The 20,611-nt window shown below is 41.9% G+C and overlaps 1 pseudogene; it reads right to left on the bottom strand.

Annotated features, from left to right (window-relative positions):
* Window positions 1-17,196: 17,196 nt before the first annotated feature.
* Window positions 17,197-18,076, bottom strand: LOC104560894 (testis-specific serine/threonine-protein kinase 6-like; annotated as a pseudogene).
* Window positions 18,077-20,611: the final 2,535 nt, after the last annotated feature.

Below are 20,611 nucleotides of genomic sequence, written 5' to 3'. Positions count from 1 at the left end.
GGACTGATAAAGCAATGGGAATCCCTTCCTCTCTGGCCTATGATCTGCAAGTTAGAGACAGTCTGAGACATGAGCTGCTGCTTCTTCCAGTGCTGTTTTGCTCCTCTCTTTGGGGGTGTTTCATTTTATCATCCCTCCAAAAGAGCTGTTATCTTCAATATCATACAAAAAAAGAAAAAAAAAAAAAAAGAAAAAGGCATGATCCTCTGTAACAGGCTAAAATGATTGCTAATCGTGGTGGTTTGCCAAGGAAATTGGCAGACTGATATCTCTTTATTCAGAACCTGAAACCTTGTTTAATTGCTTGATATCATAGGATGACAAGGCCGAGCTAGCATTTTAACCATTTGAACTCTTTTATGCCACTGAAATCATCCACATGTCAGTGTAGTAATTGAGTAATGCATCTGCTGTAACACTGGATGCACTCTGAAAACCCTCAGGCTGGCAGAGGCTCTACGCAAAGAAGACTGTCATCTGAATTTCTGCAAACCTCTCCCCACCTTGCCACACATACCAGACCTGACTCTTATCTATATTAATAATTCTTTGGTTTAGGGTTTTTTAATAACCATTCTTCAGTTATCAAAATCATTGTTGCTTTTTGATAAGTTGCAACATGTATTATCTAAGTAGATAAAACATGTCTGAAATATTGTGGGAAAAATGAATTAAAGCAGATACCTGCTGCTTTCAATTCTGATATTAAAACCATGTGTGACAGAATACCACTGGTCAGAAGAAACAGACTGAGCTGCTAATGGCCATGTTATCTGTGAAATACAGCTTCTGCTTTTCCACAGGTTGCTTGGGGGAAAAGTACGCTGAATTCTCACATTTCAGACTCTGTCTTGATAAAAATAAATATGTTTGATTATTCAAATGTATGCTGATTGAAAAAAATTCAAAGCAGATATTAAAGATGAAATTATGTTTTCCTGCTTAGGGCCTGGAGCATGAAAGGCTCATATTCATGATCATATCACTTTAAGGATTCCAGCTATGGCACTGGACAGTTCTACGAGATGAGATGCTCAAAGTGGCCACGTAAAATCACAGTTAACTTGGTGGCAGGGAGATCTTTAAGCAGCTCTTGAGGATCTGGATTTGGTCTCTATGGGTCAGCTTCCCACCCCTAGAACTGCAAAAAGTATTTTTCTGTTTCAAATTACACTTTACTGGTACATTGTGAGTAATCACAATACTTCTGTGACAGAGATCATAGCAGAACAGTTATTGTCATGGGTGTAATAGTCAAATTTCTAACTTTGCTGTGCTCAACACCTAGGTCTGAACTTTACCTAGTAAACCATCTCAATTGAAAAGTTAAAATAAAATAGTAGAAATAACATACAGGAAGTAGAGATTTTTATTAAATAAAAGTAAAAATATTTGATACTCTAAAATATACTGTGTTGAACTTAATTCCCTATGAAGGGATCTGAATTTCATCACAGCTGCTTAAAAGCACAGACAGTACAAATACATGGACTTTATGCACGTGTCTTGGCTAACTTAAGCAACTGTCATACTCATAGTGACAATGGCTTGAAGTTTTGAGCTTGTCTTTCCTCTTCTAGGGGAACAGTAAGTTAGACAAGCTAAGTTCTCCCTGGTTGCAACTTCACTTTCTGTGGTGATGACAAATCAGCATATCTTAACCTACAGCTTTTATCATGAAATGTGTCTGAGGAAGATGAGGGAGTTAAAAGAAAATAAGGCAGCAGGTACATAGTCCATTTTATTTATTTAATATCTTGAATTATTAAAAAGACAGGTGCTATTTGGCAGACAGTTTCCGTTGTTGTATGAACTATCAACCAGCAAAAGGTGCAATGTGTTGACAGATATCTTGACCATGAATTACAATTACAAGGATCAAACCATGAAGGACAGAAAAGAGTGAATCCCATTATATTTGTAGATGGAATGAACAGAAGCCTACAGATACATGATAAAAATATAAACTGGCATTAATTAATTTAGGATTAATTCCTTTCTGACCAGTAAATGTGGGAGATCACAAGCCAGAGGTACTCTTTTCTAAATGACAACACTAGGGCAAACTATCCTGGTAGACTGGTAACAGGCTATAGTGCTTTAATCTATAGGTCATTCACTTCAATCTGTCTCAAAACGCTAATGATCAGTGGAGGGTCAAGGATCTCTTCACTGATCTAGACATTTACCTTCAGATAATGGTAAGAACAACACAAGAAAAACAAAAAAGAAAGACAAAAGAAAAATAAAACAGAGGTAAAAATGTAATGATTTTTTTTCTTCTTTTACACCATAGCAAGGAATATAGGTGAAATATCAAAACAAGTCTAACAGGAGTGAAAGAATGTTATTTTAATGTCTACCTTGGACTAGAAATTTTGCTTCAAGTCTTTTCATCTAATAATGTTATTTTTGTACATGATGCTGGGTTTTTTTGGTTTTGTTTTTTTTTTTTTTCCTGGGCATAGACTACTGAACTAGAATAAAGATTTGATTAAAAAGCCTCTCTCCTAAGCTCTGTTTGACTCGGAACAGAATCAATTCTAGTGCAACTGCTCTGTGCAGAATTCCACAGCTAAAGAAAGGTAGACCCATAATTATTTCCTCCTACCTTCTATTGTGCTCCACTTTCAAGTATTGACTATGAGGAGATATCCACTTGAGGATTCAGATGTGCCTTAAATTTCCACCATAAATTTCTCTGCACAGTATCCTCATGTAAATAATCTATAGGGTATCAGTCCTTAAAATGTATCTATTAACAGACTACTGTTGCAGCTCCCACAACATTTCCCTGCAGGATAGTCTCTGTTGCGCTGTCGATGGCTTTTACACTCTTCCAACTCTTATCTGACAATTGAAGCCAGTCACAGCCCTGTCTTCAACTTTCAAGTAGGAGGTTCCTCATTTTTTTGCCATGAGAACTATCTCAGAAAATTAATAATGTTTTGCTTGTTTTGCTTCAGCCTGTTACTAGCACTGCCCTTGCCCTGGTTGCATTTGGAGTCCCTAAGGTGCTCATCAGACTCCATTCAGAGCCACCTCACAGCATTTTACCAGTCACCTTTGCAGGGACACCTTTACATAGTTGTGCAGAGCCAAGCACTGATTCACTAGAGCTTATCCACTTTGCACTACCCGCAATGGGATGAAAGCAAAGCTCCCATGAGGGTATTGCTTCTGCAGGTCACACACCTGTGTGCCAGCTTTGCCTGGATCCACGGGCATCTCCCACCTGCTGAGGCCCTGAGTCTACACCAAGTCTTTCCTTTATGTCAACCATTCCTCAGAGGTCCTTCCTCTACTGCTACACTCACTTTTTATGGTCAAATTATTTGAGGTCATCTAATGGGTCTGGTAAAGAACAAACTTTGAACTAGAAATTCTTAAACATGCAGTTTGTTGTTGGGTAGCATGTGATTTTTTTTTATAATTAATGAAGTATATGAATTTAGACGGTGAAAATCATTCTATCAAAGACATCAACTATTTTAGGTGCCTTTGGGAAAAGTGAACACATCACTACTCCCACTTTCCCCTTTTGTACTAGCAGCTCTATCACCATAAGATTACTTTTCCCAGTAGAAAAGAAGATGATATTTTTATTTTCAGTCTACTGCCTTTACTAAATCCCTTTTCCCTACACGTATCCATTAACTGTTTCTGAGTCAGTTGCTTAACTTTATCCGGAGCCCCATTTCCTAACAGGTTGTTGGACCTGTTTCAGCTTTCTTAGTTGCCAATCCAGTTCTGCTATGGAAGAGACCTTGTAATCCAAAGTGGAGATTGTTGACATAAAAATCATAACAGACAAATGGACATCCAGATGCTATCTACACCACCACAGTTATGCTATCACATATACTTCTGGCAGCTAGATAACCTGCATGGGGCATTATTTTTCACGTTGTTAATACTGTTTCATGACATTTTGACTCCTGTGCAGCATGGTAGATTTGAATGCTCTCAAGAACTAAATTCACACCATAACTCCTGATCATTCATCAAAGAAATTTCTCGTAAACAAGTTAAACAGCAAAAGTGTGGGCAGAGTCACAGATTTTAATTTAAATAGTATTTATTATCTATCTGTGGTCCAGCAAGTGAATCCAGCTATATATAACATACAAAAATCACATCTACTTCCTTCTGCCAATATAAACTCTCTGCTTCTTTGTTGCAATAGCCTAGATCTTCAATAGAACTACCAATGATAATGTGAACTCAGAGGTAAACTCTTGACTGACATTAACTTTCATAAGTAGTCTTAAAAGCATAACTTTTTGTTAATTAAGCTCTGGACAGATTCAGCAAGAGGTTTTAGGATGCTGTAATTTTCAGCTCCTGGGATGATTAGTTGATTATCTTTCAGGAGGACACTGCTGGCCCCTTCTGCTTTACAGCTCATCACCATTACCTCTCATTAAGAGTCCAGTCTGCACAGAGAACAAGGAAGGTCTTCTTACCCTCATTATTTTTCAAACCACTAGTCCTCTGGCAAGAATATTTGTAAATCCAAGTTGTTAACAATGGCTAGATGACAGTGTGATCTAAAACTATAGCCATATAAAACAAACAAAATCCTCTCCCCCCTAGATTTGGACATAGTGCTTATGTTTTTATATAAAATGTAAAAAGTATTAGCAATTGTGTATTTATTTAGATTAAAAGATACCCTTTAGTTTGCAGGTATTTATGTACCCACCTGTACTAACACTTTAATTCAAAAGTAATCTGTTATATCTTTGTCACTTTGTTAATCCTAAAATGTTTAGAGACCATTAAATTAAAAAACTCTGTTATCAGAAGCAGTAGAATGGTGAAATAGCTCAACTACAGGCTAAAAATCTCTTTGCGCTGTATTCTCTCTTTTTTAAAATAACTGACATAATTGAATGTGCTGCTTTCAAACTATCAAAAGACAAGCCATGCCTAATTTTTCAAGCTGCTATTCTGTTTAATAGTTATACTGACAAAGTCTTTCCTTTTATATAGCAGAAACAGGCATGAAATAGCATAACACAGCACCCTGGTAATGTGTACTTGTAAAAGGAAAACAGTCCTTGTAAGAAGAAAACTGGACACATTCAAACAGACTCTAAATTAGTAATTCAAGCCACCTCTCTGAATCACTTAATACTGTAAATCAGGAGGCTGTCTGGGTCTACAAGTCACAAAACAAACGTCCAGATTGAGGCTGAAGAGGCTAATCTGCACCCTCTAGTGACCCAAACGAGTTGAAACATTGGCAGCTACAAATTGCTAAATGCCTTGGAATGCATCTCCTCTAGTCAAGACCTTTATGGCTCTATTGCTGGTTTAGGTCAAATGATCAAAAAGTCTCGATGAAATTGAGGAAACTGGACAGTATCAGGATATGTAGAAGCTTCCACAGACCTTAGCTGTCGACTGCTCCCAGCTGGCAGCTGCTCCCAGCCTCCCACAGCCATGCAGTGGGGTTGTACGGAATAGCCTGGGGGAGGCTCAAGAGCATGTCCCAAAAAATTATGGTAATCTGCTGTGCAAGCATGCAGTTATGGTAATCTGCTGTGGCAAGCATGTATGTGCATGAAACACATTTACTGCAAGCCTAGAGATTTAGTGGGATTAAATTCTGATCACCAGAGAGAAGATTGATCATAGTAACGAAAAGACTGGTGAAGTACATGTGGCTGAATGGCACACTGGCTTGAGGAAAAAAGTGACACAGTTCAGTGTACATTATGAAGGAATCATATCAGACCTCGGGCTTATTCACTGTATTAAGTGAGCAATACCATGAGAAAATTGGATAGGTTAGCATCCGTTTTCTAGGTAAGCATCTAATGCTTTGCCATGATACTTTATTCCTTTTTCAGTACTAGGCATGAAATGAAGTGTTCAAAATAATATGGTCATAAAAACAGATTTACAAACAGAGAGAATAATTCCCAGCCCAGTAGCAAATGTAGTATCATGTAATGCAGCATTTGGTAAAGATTATCACAAAACGATTTTCATGGCTGGATTCAAAATGTATGCTGTCAATAGTCCTGTTTTCAGTAGCAGTGAACCTGACAGGGGAATCATCTGAGAAAGAATACACTCCGAATGTTGTCAAACTGCAAGGCGCCTCTCCAAAAGGGACAGCTTGCAGCATATGGACAAAGTAAACAAAACTATAGGGGGTTAGACTCTGATACAAAGTGTAGCATATATAGGTGCTCATTACTTAGAGGTAAAGTGAGTGGAGAAAGAAAGTTCTAGTAGAGGGCTCCAGGGAATTACTAGGGAGAATAACTAAAAACTTAGAGAGATGCTGATGTGCGGAACTAAGAAAAAGACAAAATTTAAAGATGAGGAAAAAGACTAGAGGGACTAGAAAAGGCAGTGAAACCTGACAGCTGCAAACATGGTTTCCTGTCCCTGGCAGCCTCTCCTTGATAACGAGATATTGGCAGAAAGCAGGCAGTGCAACCAACCTATCCAAGTACAATGAACAGGCACTTTTAATAAAAAACACTAATTGGAAAATGGCCCCCTCAAAATTACTTTTGCCAGAGGTTTTTTTCTTGGGGGGGGGGGGGGGGGGGGGGGGGGATTGTGGTCAGAACTTCATTTTTTAAATTTTTTTTCTGGCTTTTTGGTGGTGATGGGTTTTATTCCAATGTGGCCATTCTGGTATCTTTGCACTGCTCTGTTTTAGTTTTGATTTGCTGCTTTGTCAGTGTAATAGGATTTTATTAAAACCTGGAAGTTTATCATACAAAGAATGTACAATTTTTAAACTCGGGGAGAAATCTCATCAACAAATCCATGCATGACTTCAGGAACTGTGAAAAATCATTTATTTAACAACAGGAAAATTAAGTTGTTCTTCAAAAGTTGCAAACATCTTTTTGTGCCATTGAATTTTATTTTTACCGTGTTTAATAAGCCTCTACCCACAGTCATTTTTTTTATTTCAAGTCTTGAAGCAAAAGCAGTGAGTAGCAACATCTCAAATGTTCATTATCTGCTTAAAGAAACTGAGGCATGTAACAATACAGGGGTAAAAAGACAGGGAGGCTTAAAGGATGTGTAGCTAATTAAGGAACCAGTCCTGCAATCAATTACAGACATGGTTAGCTTTAAGTACTTCAGCATTAATGGGACTATTTGCATGCTTAAGTTAAGCACGTGTTTATGAACTGGAGCCTGAAAACCGCATCCTGTGAGATATGGAGAACGTGCTATACACAGAAGGTAAACAGTCAGACTGCCAGTGGGAGCTTGAGCATATTCTGCACCTTCCAGTTCCAGGCTTCAGGACAGAGCAGCACAAGCTCATTGCGAGGGGTTCACAATAAGGGCTCCTAGGTGAAGAAAGGACAGCATTTCTTTTCAGAAACATTCAGAAGCAAACCCTTACTTGATGAGTATCTATTTTATAAGCTTCAAGATCCATACTGAAATTAGAGAGAATAGGAGTTTCAGTCAGTATTTTCCTGATGGCTCCTGCTGTTTGTCTCTCCTCAAGGCAGACAAGCTCCTCACCAGTCCTCCCTGTTCCAGTACAGGGTCCCTCACAGGCCAGGCAGCCCTGCACAGGCCACTCTGAAGTGCGTTCATCTGGAGGGCTGCAGGTCCTCTCTGCTTCCTCTGGCATGGGGTCCAAAACATTCACCCCCTCTATCACAGGGTCTGCAACACTTACCCTCTCTAGCATGGAGGTCTTCCAGAGCTGCTGGCAACTATCAGTCTGGCCATTTCCCTTCGTGGGTCACAAGAGGACAGCTGCTCTCTCACCACAGGCTGCAGGGAGGTCTTTTAAAGTAGAATCCACATATCATAACTTTTGTGCAATAAGCAATATGCCTTATGCTGCTAGTGTGGATGCCCATGTCAGTATGAGAAGGGCCAGACCACATACTTCTTCAATCATACTGTAACAGTTCTTTCTTCTCCTCCTAATATAATACCAACGTACCACTTCTGTACTGCCATTTTGAGTTGTTTGAAAAACTACTGCCACAACTCCAGTGCCCCTGAAAACAGGAAAGAATAGAAATAAGCTGAGAGAATCAGCTTGTAAAAGAGAAGGCTCCGGAGACCTTAGAGCAGCTTAAAACCTCCCACTACCTAAAGGGGCTACCTAAAGAAAGATGGAGAGGGACTGTTTACAAGAGTACATGCCGGTAAGACAAGGGCTGATGGCTTTAAACTGAAAGAGGGTAGATTTCGATTAGATGTTAAGGAAGAGGTTCTTCACTGTGAGGATGGTGAGGCCCTGGAACAGGTTGCCTAGAATGATGGTGGATGACCCATTCCTGGAAGTGTCCAAGGCCAGGATGGATGGGGCTTTGAGCAATCTGGTCTAGCAGAAGGCATTCCTGTCTCTGTCAGGGAAGGTGCAACTAAGTGATACTTAAGGTCCCTGCCAATCTAAACCATTCTACGGTTCTATGATAGCCTTCATGGCCTATCCAGAGGGTTGGCAGCTTACCCATCAGTATCTACACCCTTCTTATACCATTTACTCTTAAACCAGTCCCTGAAAGCCTCTTAAACTAGCCTCTGAAAGGCTTTGCAAAAGGTTCAGCAGTAGTATCTCAAAGTTAGTTCTTGTGCATCTGAGAGGCCTTCGCCACTTCATCTTTTCTGTTTACTTCATTTAGACACCCCAGAGTGAGTGCATGCCAGAAGCTGTGTGCATCTGCACAGCAACATGTGCCAGGTTTACCTGAACTGGCTTCTACCTGAGCATGCTGCCAACAGCAGCTTTGGGCTGGGCAGTGTAGAGGAGAATTTGGCCTTTGCCCTCAAGTCACCCCTCAGAATTTCAAATGGCAGCATCTTCTAAAGGCCCTAATTCTTCTTAAATCTTGTGTAATTCAACATCAAAGTTTATATCCAGCTGTGCGCACTATCGCTTTTTTCCCTCTTCAGATCCAAATCTGTCGCTAACTGCATTTTCAACTTTTTCAAGTTCCTGGGTCTTTTGAAGTGTCACTGCGCCTGTGTTCCCCACAGCCTGTTCCCCAACCTGCTTTGCACTGTTATCAAGGACTGAAAGATCCTTTGTCCCGAATCCTCAAAGGAGTATTTCAGTTCTTTCTTTATCCATTTCTGAGACAGCTCTGTCCCTTGGCCTGCACACTTCTTAATTTACTCTTAACATTGAATGCATTTTTCTATGGGCGCTTAAATTCACTCTTTAACTTTCCTCATTTCAATCAACATTCACACAGGGACACTTGCATGTGTCTTGAATTGTCATTTTATTAAAACCCTTTGCTCCTCTACCATTTCAATTACCGTTTTGTATAATATCATTTGCATTTGCATGCCACTTTCACCTATAAAAGACAAAAGTTTTTATTCTCTCGAAACAGATGAGTAAAATGTAATCGAGGAGATTAGAAAGATATCTTTGCAGCTCAATACAACTATATGGCCTCCAATCTGTGATCTTAATTTCATTGGAAGAAACTACCGTAAGCAGGCGGGATTGACATGTAAATCAAAGTGATATAAATCAGAGATCTGAATCATGGAACCTTGACTTGAACAACTGCTTTTAATCTTGGTTTGCATTGTTATTCTAAAAATGTTTGCTCTCTGGTGTGCATAATCATTCCAAATTGCAACTGTGTGTAGCCTTTACTCCAGCTGGGTATTTTTTTGGTACGTACTCCTCATATGCTTCTTTATTTAAGCAGAATATTTAATATATATTCAAATTCTATGGGAGAGACCTTAACTTGCATTAGAAAATAGTTCATTACATCTCCAATCTTAGTAGAGATTTTTGGGGGGTTTTTATTTGTATCAAGTCAGATGTACAGCTACAGTGCAAAAGATGTACAAAGTAAGATTTAAAGAATACACTATTCGTAAACACATTTTTCCCCCTAATGTATCTAATGGCATCATTTACCAAAACATATATTAGTAATATATTAATATTAGCTAAACTTAGTGAATTGGAAGCTTAGTTTTTGTTACTAGAAGCCAGATATTAGGACTCCAAATCTGCAGTAGAGGCGTAATGAGAATTTTTCAAACCACAGGCAACCAGGTGCCTGCTTCCAAGAAATCAATGGACACAAGGTGACCTGCAGGTAGTCTTGAAAATCCCAAGAGGCATCTGTTTGCAAAATATTCTTAAAAAAATCTGTGTTGGAGACCTTCAGATTTCTGAAGTTAGTTGAGTTCATCCTCCCTTGCTGTGTCATTCATAGAATCTGAAATAACAAAACAGGCTGTTGTTTTCTACTCAAAATTGATCTCGTTACTATCAATTACTTATTTGGAAAAGTACACATTCCCTCTGTTCCTCTTGAACTGCAGTACTAAGTAATTTGGCCAAAAGCTTTTCTGCAGTCCTGAAAATAGTTGTACGTACAAAGGTAAACAGAATCCATCATCTCCTCTGCTATTAACATAGGTGTCAAAAATATATTTAGTAGCATATTACATAAGTTGTTAATAAAATAGTTGAGAGGATGTAAAATTAAAAAAATGTTTCAGTAATTCTGCGTGTACTTTAAAAAGCAACATTCTTTAACTCATTCTTCAGTTAGGGTACTTATTACACACCGTTTCATTCAGCAGTATATTATACTAAGCGTAAGTCTTGGTACATGCTTGTTCCACACATAATTTCATATCACATTTAGAACTGTTTTAAAATGGGGAAAAAAAAAAAAAAACTATTAAACTTTGCATTACTTCTTTGAAAAGCCATTTTTGTACTCAACTCTTCCCTTGAGCAAGCAGTCGACCTCAGACTTTCGGACTTTCTCAGCTTTGAACCCTGGTTTCTGTATACTGTTGACAACACCCTCACGAAGTCCCTGACAACATGACTGTTGCTGTTTGACTTGCTGGCTCTTTCCTGGTTCTACCGTTTATCCCCTGAGTGTACTTTCATTAGAAGAACGATGAGCAAGTTTGAATTTCAGAGTTCAAGTATTTCAGAGTCATTTTTTGTATCACCTGTGTGCAGACGCAGAGTGTAGAAAGTGACAGGAAAAGAGACAGAGGACAGTGTGCCTGTGTGCATGAGGATGACAGGCCTGTGGCACCCAGAAGTCAGGCTACCTGCGGCCTCCGTGGCTGCTGACTGGGGCAAGGCAGGTGGTCTCAGCGGTGCAAAACAGCAGCATGCCCCGACAGGCCGGGCCCAGAGCAGGCCCTCTCCCCATTGCCGGCCTGGCTTCTCTTCATTCCCCGCTACCTGAGCAAGAGTTATGGTGTAACGCCCTCCCCGCACTAAGGCCAAACAGCAGCTCTGCTGAGGGCTCACGAGCAAGGTACTTCACGCAGCAGGACTTCTCGGCTAGAAGCGGCCGCCCCGCTTCCTCGTGTGCCACGCGACCCTCGGCACGGCGGCGGGGCCGGTGGGCCCCGAGCGCGCTCCCGGCAGCCCGTGGCGGCGGGTGGGCCCCGGCGGAGCGACACCTCGCGCTGCGCCGCGCGGTGCTGTGCCCGTTCCCGCGCTGCCGGCTGCCATCTTGTGGGGCGGCGCGGGGGCTGCTCGCGCTTACCCGGCGGAGGGAGCGCGGGCGGCTGCAGGTCCCTTCGCGTCGCCGTCCGCGCGGGGTTGGTCCGGGGGCGCCGGCTCTCGGTTCCTTTGGCCAGTGTGGGAGGCGACGGGGCTGTAAATAATGCCTCATGCCCCCAGCCGTTTGTCTCTGGAGGCCCACGTGCCAGGGCTGTATGCGGTATTTCTTTGCCCGGAGCCATGAGGCAGGCTTTCACGCCAGCGGTCACAGGACACGGCCAAGCCGGGAGGATGCCCCGCCGTTAACAGCCGTGTGCCAAATGCTTCGCTTCACCTCTCATAATTGCAGAGGCCAACAATGCTGCCTACCGAAGAGGTTTTTGTACGATGTGAAAATTGTCATGCAGTGTGCGAAGAAAAGTAGATGTTTCACCTTGACATACTCAAAATTGTTACTTGAATTCTAATTGTTAAATAATTTCCATTTTATTCCAAGGAGTGACTTTTCAAGAGCTTTAAGAAATGATTAATTTTTGAAGCAAAGGAAATGTTTCATTATGTTAACTTTACTTCGGTTTTGTTGGGGGTTTTTTATTACTATTCTATTTTCTATGCTGCAAGTATGAGCAAATTTTTTGTTTTGTTGTAGATGAAACCAATGTTCGTTTTGACAGATCTTCAGGCAAGTCACAGTATCTGTTATTTATACAGCTCTTGTCTGTTAAAGCAGCAGGTGATATTCACTGCTCACCATTTTAAGGACAAGGCCCTAATCATGTAAAGACTACCTATTTTTATGGGTAGAACTGCTTACTGAGCATAAAGTTAATCACTTTAAGCTTGTAAAGCAGTGGAGATCGTAGAACGGAAAACATTAGAGATGTGCAAAGTAGTGCTTTGACTTTGAAACACTTCTACCTTTCTCTGCCTTTTCCTGGTGAAGGATGGGAGAGGCTTGTTCAAACAGAATTAAAAACCATTTTTACTTAGAATTCCAGTTCTCCATACTTTTTTTCATTTTCTGCAGAGACTGCATTCTTGATATTAGTTGTATCTCACTTTAATGTCTGTAAGATCTGTGCAGACATGTAGAAAATTACGCTTGCCTTATCATAGAATGGTAGGAGTTGGAAGGGACCTTTTGTGATCATCTAGTGCAATTCCAACTCCCCTGCAGAAGCAGGTACACCAGGTCAGGTCACACAGGAATGCGTCCAGGTGGGTTTTTAAAACCTCCAGAGAAGGAGGCTCCACACCCTTCCTGGTGTGCCTGTGCTACGGCTCTGTCACCCTCACGATGAAATAGTTTTTTCTTTAAGTTGAACTTTTATGTTCCAGCTTCATACCTTTACCCCTTGTTATGTCACTAGATACAACAGAAAAAGTGATGCCTCAACCTCCTGACATCTACTATTTAGATATTTGTAAATATTAATGAGATTCTCCCCTCAGTCTTCTCCAGACTAAACAGCCCCAGTTCCCACATCCTTTCTTCATAAGGAAGATGCTCCAGTTCCCCAAACATCTTGGTGGCCCTGCACTGGACTCTCTCCAGAAATTCCCAGTCCCTCTAGAGTTGGGGAGCCCAAAACTGGATACAGTACTGGCACATTGCTGGCTTATGTTCAGTTTGTTATCAGCTAGGACTCCCAGGTGTCTCTTTGCAGAGCTACTCTCCAGCAGGTCAATCCCCAGCCTGTACTGGTGCATGGGGTTGTTCCTTCACAGGTGCAGGACTCTGAACTTGTCCTTGTTGAACCTCATGAGGTTCCTCTCTGCCCAGCTCTCAAGCTGGTCAAGATCCCGCTGAATGGCAGCACAGCCTTCTGGGGAATCAGACAGTCCTCCCAGTTTGGTGTCATCAGGGAACTTGCTGAGGGTACACTGTCCCCTCATCCAGGGGGACTGGCCCCTGTGGAACTCCACTGGCCACAGGCTTCTAACTCCATTCTGTGCCATTGATCACCACCTTCTGGGCTTTGTCATTCAGCCAGTTTTCAATCCACCTCACCATCCACTCATTCAAGCCACACTGCCTGGGAAGTCTGAGAGCCATTGAAAGCTATAAGGCAGCCAGCTGTAAATGCCCTCCTTCACATGCTGAAAACAGCTGGACTTTGGCATAGTACCAGGCAAGTTCGGCAGTGCCAGAGTATCACTTCTGCACAGCTGATGGTGCAGGGGTGCTGTAACACACCTCAGGACAAAACTGTTAGATTTCATGCTCAGGACAGGAGTTCAGGTTTAAACGTATGTTGGAGTAGCTGATCATTGTGTCTCACTGAGAGCATTCCAAGGTTACAGTGGGCTCTGGCAGTGTAGGTCCCCGGGTTCGCATATATCTGAAGGCTTGCCTGGATTGCCTCTGCAGCTATGCCAGACTGGCCTGGCTTGCAGAGGCCCTGGTACACATTCAAGACGTGCTGACAGAAGGAATTTTTTTGGTCGATGTAGCTGCACCACATTCCTGACTGACAAAAGCAAAGGCAGCATTTTTGTGCTGATGTAGCTGAGCACACAGAAGAGGTCTGCCAGCATAGCTAACAGAACTAGAAGGGTGGATTTATTTTTACATTAAAAATAATTATCTATCATGAAATCATGTTCCAGAAATCTCAAAAATCTGTAGCCAAAAGGATTTAGAACTATTGCTTTTTTTCTTACTCAAATAATTTCTTAAAATCTTATTATTTGCAGTAATGAGGAAGCACAGGTCGTGATTTAGGGTTTTTTTGTTTGATTTGTGTGACCTCCTCACTTATGCTATGAAACCATGGCAGTCAGTATAGTTATGTGTAGTAGTCAGTGTAGTTACATGTAGTCTCCCTTCCTTGGGCAGAAACAGGGTGTAAACTGCATATAACAATGGCTTAAAGGTTCTGGATTTGGGTTTTTTTTCCTTCCTAGTGCTTTTCATGAAATGAAAGAGTATTGTTATCTTGTTTCTTAAGCACCCTTACTATTGTTTTGTTAAGCAAGAAGGATATTTTTAAATTAAAAATTGATGGTATAGAAAACAGTAACCATATCATTGGAAGAAAAACAAAGGAAAAAAAAAAACTTAGCACTAGTGACCATCCTAATACAAATTATCTCAAAACAGAAGATTAAGACATTTTTTTAGCAGGTAAATATAGAAATGGGAAAGAAATTTAGACATTCATGTCAGGAATTAATATAAGTAAATATATTCTTTATTAATAAAGATCAGGATCCTGTTAAATTGTTTATTAAACAGAGCTTCATATTTTTTGTGTCTGTAGCTGAATATTTTAAAGAGTTAGAAAGTCAATACAGTAAAGATTAAAATAGCACTATTCACTACTCTGTCACAGCAGGATGACCAAGTCAGCTTCTCTTAAAGCTGTCATTGCCATGTTACCTGAAATACTTGCCTTCAGAGACTGAGATAAATGCATACAGGAAGAAAAAATAACATTATCTACCAATGGAAATAAAAGTACCTATTAATCATCTTTCACATCAATGTTCTGCTGAAAACATAAGTCTTCTAATCCAGTACACCTTTCAAACTCAATATTCATGGATTTGAAATAATTTGTGTCTGTCAGGGTCGCCACCAATGCCAACACAAGATGTGTTCGAACAAATTCTCACTGTCACTGTATCGTTTGCTCACCTTGCTCTAAGTCAAAAGTTTTCCCACACATATTGAACAATATACTGCTGAACAGGCACTCAGAGGCAACTGTATATTAAAATACATAAAACATTTTTAAGCCCAGCTTTCTTTGCTTAGAATGGTAACTATTGTGGTTGAAATTTTACTAGAGATATTTCTTCACTTTTTGGGTATTCTGTTTTGCCAATATGCATTTCACTCAAATGAGAAAACACTGAAATGTCTTTTAAAATAGATGACACAAAATATAAACAACGAAAGTATTGAATCGTAGATGTTTTTCAGTTGGAAAATAAGATCCAACCACTAACCGAAAACTGCCACGCCCATCATTACACTGTGTGCCTCATCTACACAGCTTTGAAATATCTCCAGGGATGGAGACTCCACCAACTTCCTGGGAAGCCCATTCCAAGTCTTAACTACCCTCTCAGAGAAAAAGTTCTTACTAATCTCCAGTGTAAACCTCCCCTGGCAAAATTTGAGCCCATTTCCTCCTGTCATTCATTACTGGAGAGTAATGAATGTACTGGAGATTAATGAATGGGGACCCCCACCTTGCTACAGCTCCCTTTCAAGTAGTTGTAGAGAATGAGCATGTGTCCCTCAGTCTCCTCTTCCCCAGGCTAAACACCCCCAGTCTCCCTTAGCTGCTTCTCATCAGGCTTGTGCTCCAGACCCTTAATCAGCTTCTGTTGCCTGTCTCTGGACATGCTCCAGCACCTCAATATCCTTCTTGTAGTGAGGGGCCCAGAACTGTATACGAGGTGAGGCCTCACCAGTGCTGAGTACAGGGCATTCCCTGGTCCTACTGCTTATGCTATTTCTGATCCAGGACAGGATGCCATTGGCCTTCTTGGTCACATGGGCACATTGCTGGCTCATGTTCAGCCAGCTGTCGATTAACACCCCTAGGCCCTTTTCCTGCTGGACAGCTTCCCAGCCACTCTTCCCCAAGCTGGTAGCATTTGCCTGGCATTGTTGTGGCCCAAGTACAGGACCCAGCACTTGACCTTGCTGAACCTCATGCAATTGGCTTCGGCCCATTGCTCCAGCCTGTCCAGGTGCCTCTGAGTGGCCTTCCTGCCCTCCAGCACATCTATGCTCACACTCAACTTGGTGTCATCTGCAAACTCAGAGTGTACACTCAATGCCCGCATCCAGATCATTGACAAAGATGTTAAACAGAACAGGCCCCAGCACTGAGCCTTGGGGAATGCCACTGGTGACTGGCTGCCAGTGGGATTTCACTGCATTCCCCACCACTCTCTAGGCCTGGCCATCCAGCAAGTTTTCCACCTAACGCAGAGTATGCCCATCCAAGCCATAGGCAGCCAATGTCTGCAGGAGCACGCTGTGGGTTACCATGTCAAAGGCTTTACTACCAGGTAGACCACATCCACAGCCTTTCCCTCATCACCTTGTCATAGAGGACCTGATTTTCACCAAGCCATGCTGACTGGGCCTGAAGCTTGGTTGTCCTCTGTCTCACAATGGCACTGAAGACAGTCTGCTCCAGAACCTCCCACAGGCACCAAGGTCATACTGACAGGCTTCTAGTTCCCAGGTTCCTCCTTCCAGCCCTTCTTGCAGATGACTGTCACATCTGCCAACCTCCAGCTCCCTGGGACCTCCCCAGTGAGCCAGGGCTGCTGGCAGGTGATGGAAAGTGGCTTGGTGAGTACTTCCAGCAGCTCCCTCAACACCCTTGGGTGGATTCCATCTGGCTCCGTGGACTTCTGTGAGTTAAGATGGAGCATCAGGTCATTCCATTTCCCCATGGACTAAGGGGGCCTCATTCTCTTCCTTGTCCCCAGCTTCAAGCTCAGGGGGCCTGGTACCCAGTGAACAACTGGTCTCCCACCGCAGTCAGGCAGCCACTGCTGGTGTGAGTAGTCCCATGCTTTGCTCTTACTGTGAGCTCCCAGGCTCACATATCTCCTTTGTGGAGAGGTCATGGACCCCTGCCAAGAGCAGAGGGTCTTGCCAGTGCTTTCAGCTAAATCTGCCCAACAGACAGGCACCCCAGGGATCAAAAGGACCACTAAACCACAGAAATACTTTTCCACTACAGCAACATGAACCTTTAATTTCTCCATCCCTGAACGCTCCAAACACAATGGGATGAGTGCTGTGCCGGGATCTCTGGGGAGCACTTCCTCCTTGTGCTATGCCCTGTCAGCCAGGCATTGTGGGCCACCTGCCCAGCGCCGTGCCACTCGGCCAGGCAGAACCAGAGGAGGTGGGCAATGAGGGCCTGGCAGGGCCCCAGCAACGGAGGCAGCTCCTCTGGGCACACCACCCCATCCTTGTGCCCCTGGACGATGCTGTATTCATTGGTGTTGCCCAAGGGCAGCATGCCAGTCACCATGGCATACAGGATCATCCCCAGGCTCCACATGTTGGCCTTTTTGGCCTCATAGGGGACTGTCATTAGCACCTCTGGGGCAGAGTAGACTGCTGTCCCACAAAAGGTGCTGCTCATGTCCAGCTTGCTGTGGGTCTCCTTGCCAAACCCAAAATCTCTGAGTTTGGCCTGGTGGCTGTCAGCGATGAGCAGCACGTTCTCACACTTGAGATCGCAGTGCACCAAGTTGCAGTCATGCCAGTACTGCACAGCTCTGGCGACATGCACAAAGATATCCGGGGCAGCCTCCCCTTGTCCAGCACCAGCTGCAGCAGGTCAATGTCTGCTGCCTCCATCACGATGTACACCTTCCTGTTGCAGACCTCGATGACCTTGAAGACATGCACGATGTTGGGACGCCGGATCTTGTGCACGAATAAGAGCTCTCACGGCAGGGACTTGTATGTGATGGTCACAGACATTTGCCATTGGTCCAATACCTTGATGGCCAAGGGGCCCTCTATTTGGTGGAGGTCGCCACTTTCACCTTGGAGAATCTGCTCTGCTCTAATGTCTGGCCCAGACAATAGCCCAGCTTGCCATGCTGCTTGTCCTGCATCGGCTTGAAGCATCGGCTGAGGGGTTCAATTGAAACTGGGCTTTTGCTCAAGCCCTTGGCAGCTGCAGCACTGATTGTGTGACAGCCCCTCTGTGTGCTTCCCCATGTGTGTGTCTGGTCTCCAGAGCTCTGCCAGGGTCTGAGGTGAGAGGCAGTGCTGCATGGCAACGCCTCTGTGGTATGTTTGGTGCATCACCTCCACTCACAGGTGTCCCAGACACGGCTCAATTGTTGAACCTAAGACAATTGGCTTAGTCCCATCACTCCAGCCTGTCTAGGTGCCTTTGAAGGGCCTTCCTGCCCTCAAGCACATCTACACGTCTACACTCCTGCCCAGTTTGGTGTAGTCTGCAGACTCACTGAGTATACACTCAATCCCATCGTTTGGATCATTAATTACGCCCAATTGCCACTATGAATAGCTCAAGTTCTTCAATGCAGTTCTGTAATCCTAACTTTGTCTTACACATTTAATAAAGAAATGTTGCATGTGGACCACACTGCCCAAGGATGACTTTGTGACAGTATTCCTTTGTGAAACTTAACTACATTTTATGTAAAGGTATCTGTGACGGAGGTGTCAGGTGAATGCAGAGCTATTTAATAGCATTTATGTGTGTTCCCGTTTGTGAATCATTTTGAGTGTGCACATTTGCATATACAACTTAGTCAGTTTTAATGTCCAGGGAGTTATTCAAAATACTACAGCTTACTGGAGTGGAGCACAGTAATTTTTTCATTTGACAATATTAAATATAAGCTGTGAGCAAACAAGCAAAAAATATGCTGTCAGAGTGTCTATGGTACCTCAGGTGACCAAAACCATTAATACTGAAGTTAAGTGATACGCTGTAGCTGTGAGCATACTGTGGGAAATATCTATCCAACAGCTTTCAAAACTTTTGAACAGAAAATCCACTTTTTTTTTTTAATTTTTCATAGACCACTGTGCCTCCGTATCATCAGTCTTTATGAACACAGAAGAGCTGTAAATTAATGAACACATAATGTGTTTAAGGAATTCTCACATAAATTTAGGGAGACGTGCAAATTTGTGTTCTTGTACTTAGAGCACCATCTACTGGGAAGCTGGAATGCATGAAGACAGCTTTCTGGCGATCAAAGTATGCTGTTTGGTAAAAAGTGCTGCAGGAGGGCTAGCTGTTGAGTAGAAAACAAAGCTTTCTTCATAGTTAAATTTTACACTATGGAATATAAAAGAGAAGGTACAGTATTGGAGTGAAATAAAAATTGTGTAGAATTAAAATAATTATTATCCACAGATACCATTAAATAATGCAAATGTACAGATCTTGTAGCAAGTCTTTACACATATGATTTTTGAAATATTTGTAGTAATGTCATGGTACCCCTACAAGACCTGTTACTCCCAAGATTAAGATCAAAGCTTATTCTTGACTGATATTTTTACTGTATATGGTGAATAATAACCCAAGGTTATGATATAACAAACCTGATTTTAAAACTTAGAGCTCGCACTTAGTTTACTGAAAGGAAACCTTCAGCAAATGAATTCAGTGTCAGTCAGAAGATGGCAAAATTCAAGAAAAATAAACCAATTTGTATTGTACCTGTAATTCGCAAAGAGTAATTGGAAGGTGCTTATCTGCTAATTTACTGTCTGTATCCCCCTTCTTTTTTGGTGTTGTGGGGTTTTTTCCCATTTCTGATTCCTCTGCAAGTGTTCAAAAAAAAGTGAAGGCACACATCAGAATCTCCAGTTTGTAGCTTTAGAGAATCAGAAAGTGGCAGGAGATTGCAGTGAGTGTTGGTCAGTTTATATAAGGTATTTGTTATCACTTTGATCGAAACAAAAAGTTAAGATGAAGAGAGAAAGAGAAGTTGCCCTGCAAGACCTCTGAAAAATGCTGTATGACATTATAGTGACATGAACTGACAAAAAAAAATAAGGGTTATTTAATTTTAATAGTTACTGGGTTACCCATATATACCTACTGTCTTTTCTTACTGTTTCCTACAGGACTATGGCTGGAAACCATTTCTTCTCTGACACAGGGACTCATGCAAGTCAGCTTCTCTAAATACAGCTTTTGTGACTCAGCAGCTTGTTTTAAGACCTTAAAATTAAATAGCTTCCTTAAAGCAGTAAAGGAGTCTGTTTCTGCAGCTGTTCTCAGCTGTCATACTACTTCAGAAGTCTGGATGCATAATTCATTATCATTAATTTATAAAGGTTATAATACTGAATTCAGTCTAAATAAAAATCTGTACTTCAATATTTTTTTCCTCCCAAAAAGAAAACTGAAAGTTCTTTTGTGAGTAGAATTGATTGAATTAATTCAGGTAAAGGAAGCCACCTGAAACATTAGACAGATTTTTTTTTAAAGGATTTAAATACCTGCTAAAAAATGCAGAATAGCCAAAGTAATTTTAGGCTGCTTTGTTGGGTTTTTTTCGTTTGTTTATTGTCCTGTTCATTTTGGTTTTGTTTTGGTGGTTTTTTGTGTTTTTATAAACTTCTTATACCGGTACTTTGAGTTGTAATCAGCCAAC

Source organism: Colius striatus, chromosome 11 (assembly GCF_028858725.1).
Source record: "Colius striatus isolate bColStr4 chromosome 11, bColStr4.1.hap1, whole genome shotgun sequence".
NCBI classification, from domain to species: Eukaryota; Metazoa; Chordata; class Aves; order Coliiformes; family Coliidae; genus Colius; species Colius striatus.
The sequence above is the reverse complement of the archived record's forward strand: the minus strand, read 5'-3'. Positions and strand labels throughout refer to the sequence as shown.